The following is a 6,170-nucleotide window of genomic DNA, read 5'->3' on the forward strand; positions in this document are numbered from 1 at the left end:
ATTTTTTAACGTGGATTTTGATATGTGGAATATATGTATTGTGTTCAACATAAATTCTACAAACCCAGTGGCCACAAAAACATGGAATACATGTTGGAACAGCATGTGGAAAAGACAGGTTAATTAAGCGTAAAAGGCAAGTATTTTTTAACGTGGATTTTGATATGTGGAATATATGTATCCGACTCGGAATCCGAGTTCCCAGGGCAAATGGAATGCACCAAAACTGCCCGAAATGGGTTGACAGAGGCATTTCAGGGATTTTGAGTCATTCTGCGCTACAGATGGGTTAATTGGGTTAAAATTTTTAATCAGATTAATCATGATGATGGATTAATCCGCGTTAACCCGTTAATTTTGACAGCCCTAGTTAGAATATAATACAGGTTTGAGTGTGGTTTCCTCATATTATAAACAGACATTATCAGTTATAGAGAAAAAAAAATGTAGAAACTCAAAAGTCCACCTCTCAAAAGACAAGGTAAACAAAATAAATACCATAAAATTCATGTTTGAGCATTTATAGTCATATTGCATGCTCAGAATTACCAGAAAAAATAAACTTACATGGCTCATATTTCTTTCATTAAAAAAATTGATAATTGTTTTATGTGATGGAATAGTGCATTGACAATATCATGAACCAAACAGGTATGGCAGCATTTACCTAAAACTTGGGAAATGCTGATGTGTAGTGCATAGTGATGCTGAAATTCACATACCTGCTGGTCAAATTTTTTACCATTTCCCTTGCAGTAGCCCCACCAATTTTCATGCACTTCTTAAAGTGAAATAAAGTATAACATAGAGCTTTTGAGGAAACAAGTTTTGTTTTATTGAATGTTGTGGTGTCAAGTCCAAAATTATAACATGAAGACCTCTGCATATTTGGTTTAAACATTGTTATTTAAAGATATCCGTTTACAATAAATTTAATTTAAGTCACCAGATAAGCCTTGGAGCTGTGTATGAACCACTAACTATAATGGCAATCATCTGACTAGATATGCTTTCATTTGCAACATTGCTTAAAATATGCACCATTAAATTAAATAATGAACTGAGCTTATACAATTTTACATCATAGGCTCTGAATTAATAAATTCAACTGAATACATTAAATAGTGAATAAATATCTCACAACAAATCCTCCGTGATGTCAGATTTAGGCTGGGCATAAAAAAATACCTTATGCACTATTAATCCACATTCCACTAGGTATTTACCCATCTCTCTCTTTTTCTTTCATCTTGCAACTCCTGTTCAAAGTTACTGTTACTTACTTTCTTCTGACATTGGAAATTTGTCATTGTGAGATTTACACACATTGTGAGTAAGCATTTGTGATGGACATTCTTTGAACTTTGCCCTAGAATAAAAATGAGAACACAAAAATAAGAATACTTTGAAAACTTAACACGATACATCTGTCTCAACAAATTCATCTTTCTCAAATCATGAATATTTACCTGTTATTATCCCTCTGTGACACCCTGTGGTCCCTGCTTAAATCAGATTTTAAATCAATTTTCTCCTTCCATGCTAACCCTAAATGCTCACAAATTTCATAAAAACTGTATTTTGATGTCATACCTTAAAGTGGTAAGTGTGTCCTTTCCCGAATCAGTGTCCTCAGAAGTTGTAGAGACATTGGGTTTTGCCCTGGACTTTCCAGGTGGAGGCATCGGTACCTCTGGGACTGGCAAAGGAGTACTGCAACTCCTTTCTGGGGTTAGATTTCCAAGACGTTCTTCTATATTGTACATACAGTGTAAAATCACTCCATGTTAAAATAATCATGACAAGAGTTTAAAAACTAAATACTGAGGGCATTTTGAAAAGGCAAACCTTTGGAAAGACCAACAGTTACACATTTTATTTTGGAGCAATTGATAATAGGTCAACATTTAGAAACCAGTCATGTCTGAAAATTTCTAATTGTGTTGTAACATACCATTACTTATGATGTCACTGTCATATACAAAATTACTTCTGAGTTTTTGCTTAGCAACTGGGTACTGGATTTCCTCACCGACAGACCTCAGCAAGTGCGTATGAGTGGAAAAACCTCCTCCATCATCACCATCAGCACTGGCACCCCACAGGGAAGTGTGCTGAGCCCCCTGCTTTACTCTCTCTACACCCATGACTGTGTAGCTAAGTACAGCTCCAACTCCATCTTTAAGTTTGCTGCCGATACCACCGTAATAGGTCTGATCAGCGAGGACAATGAGACGTCCTATTGGGAGGAGGTCAGATACCTGGGAGATTGGTGTCAGAACAACAACCTCTCCCTCAACGTCAAGAAAACGAAGGAGATGATTGTGGATTTCCGCAAACAGGCAACAGAGCACAGCCCCATCTACATCGGAGGTGAGGCTGTGGAGCAGGTCAGCAGCTTTAGGCTCCTCGGAGTCACCCTCACTGCTGACCTCAAATGGTCAAGTCACACGGCGGCAATAGTCAAGAGAGCACAACAACGCCTCTACTTCCTCAGGAGACTGAGGAAAGCCCGGATGTCCCCCACAACCCTGTGCAGATTCTACAGGTGTACTGTGGAATCCATCCTGACAGGATGCATCACATCCTGGTACAGCAGCTGCTCAGTTCAGGACCACAGAGCTCTGCAGCGTGTGGTGCACTCAGCACAGAAGATCACGGGCACACAGCTCCCTGCGATCCGCGATATCCACACTACACGCTGTCTCAGGAAAGTGAACCGTATCAGGCAAGACCCCAGCCACCCTGCACTGTCACTTTTCACCCTCCTACCATCTGGGAAGCGACTGAAGTCCATTCGGACGCGTACCTCCAGGTTTAGGAACAGTTTCTACCCAACTGCAATCAGACTCATGAACAATCAGTAACCTGTGTCACCTCCACTGCTACCCATACATATACTTCTCTCTGTCTCTTGGTCTTATTTATTTTACTTGGTCTTATTTATTCTACTTATTTATAATTCACTTTATCATTCATGTCATCTCATGTCATCATGTTGTCTGTCTTGCTGTCTATGTTCACTGTCTGCAGGAGCTCATGCAAGTAAGCATTTCATTGTACACGGTACTTGTACTTGTACACATGACAATAAAGAATTGAATAGCCTGGCGTTTCTTTGGAACCTCTTCATCACTATTCTCAATCGCTGTGGTTACATCATATTCTTCACACTGTTTCATATTGTCTGAAAAGCAGGAAGTAACTTTTTCAACATCTTCATTGCCTTGACATAAATGAATTTCATTGACTTGACATACATGAATTTCACTTACCAGAGGAATGTTTAATCTTTATTAGCTTAAATTTTCTCCATTTCTCTACATCAGGCTCAGCACACTTCTTGTGTAAAACGCTAACATTAGTTCCCACTGGCCAAAACACATTTGTATCCTTGATCCAGTTGAATGGAATAACACCCTCTTCTTCACGAGTATTCTCCATCCAGACAGCCTGTGCCCATTTCTTTCTCTCCATGCTATGGGGAGAAAATAAAAATACAATTTTAGAGATGGATTATAACATTGCTTTAGATCATTACATCACATAATCACATTTCAGCAAGAAAATGAGCTTGGTCAAAGCTATCTTGACAAGAATTAGTAATAAAACATCAAGACATGATGGCATTTTTGTACTTCTCATTTCTTGCCTACATATTAAAGAACATTTGCAAAAATAGACAAAAAAGAATGTTAACAGTTACCCTTTCAATAGTGTTCATCGCCACGTAAAAGAGGTAACAACACATGTCCATTCTGGTATGGAAGACAGACCACTTTTCGCATGAGCTGTGTATTGTACATAATTTATTTTTCTTGTTGTATTTACTAGGGCTGCAACTAACGATTATTTTTTTCGATTAGTCGATTATTAATGGGGGGGGGGGGGGGGCAAAAACCAATTCGATTTCCAGCATTTTTTAATAACCTTTGTACAAATACAGTTTGGGTTGTTTCCAGCAACTCACATGAAAAAATAAATGTATGCTACATTAAGAGTACAAAAAATAAAAAGTTTTTAGCAGCTAAATCAATGTAATGAAAAATTAAAAAAAAAATTATAAAGTGCAACCAGCATGTTTTTGAATTGGTGAAGGTGAAGTTTAAATTACTAATGAAATACAAAGACCATCTGTTTTTATACAGTGCATAGAGCATCTCTTTACATGTTCTGAAAAAAACCTGTTAAAGTCTCCACCTTGAAATGAGCGGAACAACAATTTAATAAAGAAAATACAGTAAAACTGGTCTAAGTCGCCGGCTTGTAACTCGTCAATGTGCACAAGTCGACGCTCAAGCAAAAGTCCCGATTTTTCCTAATGATGTCCATCCATCCATTTTCTTCCGCTTATCCGAGGTCGGGTCGCGGGGGCAGCAGTCTCAGCAGGGAATCCCAGACTTCCCTCTCCCCGGCCACTTCATCCAGCTCCTCTGGGGGAATCCCGAGGCGTTCCCAGGCCAGCCGAGAGACATAGTCCCTCCAGCGTGTCCTGGGTCTTCCCCGGGGCCTCCTCCCAGTGGGACATGCCCGGAATACCTCACCAGGGAGGCATCCAGGAGGCATCCTAATCAGATGCCCAAGCCACCTCATCTGACTCCTCTCAATGCGGAGGAGCAGCGGCTCTACTCTGAGTCACTCCCGAATGACCAAGCTCCTCACCCTATCTCTAAGGGAGAGCCCAGCCACCCTGCGGAGGAAACTCATTTCGGCCGCTTGCACTCGCGATCTCGTTCTTTCGGTCACTACCCATAGCTCGTGACCATAGGTGAGGGTAGGAATGTAGATCGACTGGTAAATTTTGGCTCAGCTCCTTCTTCACTATGACAGACTGATGCAGCGCCCGCATCACTGCGGACGCCACACCGATCCGCCTGTCGACCTCCCGCTCCATCGTCCCCCCACTCGTGAACAAGACCCCAAGATACTTAAACTCCTCCACTTGTGGAAGGATCCCATCCCCGACCCGGAGAGAGCATTCTACCCTTTTCCGGCTGAGGACCATGGTCTCGGATTTGGAGGTGCTGATTCTCATCCCAGCCGCTTCACACTCGGCTGTGAACTGTCCCAGCGAGAGCCGAAGGTCACGGTCTGATGAAGCCAACAGGACCACATCATCTGCAAAAAGCAGAGACCTAATCCTGAGGTCACTAAACCGGACACCCTCAACGCCCTGGCTGCGCCTAGAAATTCTGTCCATAAAAGTTATGAACAGAATCGGTGACAAAGGACAGCCCTGACGGAGTCCAACCCTCACCGGAAACAAGTCCGACTTATTGCCACTCATGCGGACCAGACTCTGGCACCGGTCATACAGGGACCGAACAGCCCTTAAAAGGAAGCCCGGTACCCCATACTCCCGGAGCACCCCCCACAGGACTCCCCGAGGGACACGGTCGAATGCCTTTTCCAAGTCCACAAAACACATGTAGACTGGTTGGGCAAACTCCCATGAACCATCCAGAACCCTGCGGAGAGTATAGAGCTGGTCCACTGTTCCACGGCCGGGGCGAAAACCACACTGCTCCTCCTGAATCCGCGGTTCGACAATCCGGTGGACCCTCCTCTCCAGAACCCCCGAATAGACCTTACCAGGGAGGCTGAGGAGTGTGATCCCCCTATAGTTGGAGCACACCCTCTGGTCCCCTTTCTTGAAGAGGGGGACCACCACCCCGGTCTGCCAGTCCAGAGGCACTGCCCCCGATGTCCACGCGATGCTGCAGACGCGTGTTAACCAAGACAGCCCCACAGTATCCAGAGCCTTCAGGAACTCTGGGCAGATCTAATGATGTTTCCTTTAAAATTCCTTGTATAAGTCGCCGCTTGTAAGTCGTCAAATTCCCTTAGTCGTCACCTAAATCCCGGTCCCGAACAACACAAATGAATGGATTTTCCTACCTGTAAGTCAACACCCCAATCGCTGCATTCCCGCCGCCTGCTTGTCACCGAGTGCGGCACAGGACAAGATTTGATGGGTGAATGCGGGTGCGGGCGGTAAGGTCCTCATGTATGTGCAGGTTGCGGGAGAATAGAATTAATCGCGGGACTCCCGCAAAATGTAATTATCTTCAAATTAATTTATTAAAAACAAATACTCATTTATCTTCTGCACAAAAGCAACAAGAACGACTAAATTAAAATAATAATTTACAGGCGAATCGTCTACAGAA

At 42.9% G+C, this 6,170-nt stretch overlaps 1 long non-coding RNA gene across 1 annotated transcript; it reads right to left on the reverse strand.

Moving 5' to 3' along the window:
- Positions 1 to 811: 811 nt before the first annotated feature.
- LOC111836523 (uncharacterized) lies at positions 812 to 2,009 on the reverse strand. Its single transcript, XR_002836454.2, has 2 exons — positions 1,955 to 2,009; positions 812 to 1,753 (listed from the first exon to the last, which is right to left on the reverse strand). It is a non-coding gene; the product is annotated as an uncharacterized lncRNA (long non-coding RNA).
- Between the last annotated feature and the right edge of the window lie 4,161 nt (positions 2,010 to 6,170).

Source organism: Paramormyrops kingsleyae, chromosome 20 (genome assembly GCF_048594095.1).
Source record: "Paramormyrops kingsleyae isolate MSU_618 chromosome 20, PKINGS_0.4, whole genome shotgun sequence".
Classification (NCBI taxonomy): Eukaryota; Metazoa; Chordata; class Actinopteri; order Osteoglossiformes; family Mormyridae; genus Paramormyrops; species Paramormyrops kingsleyae.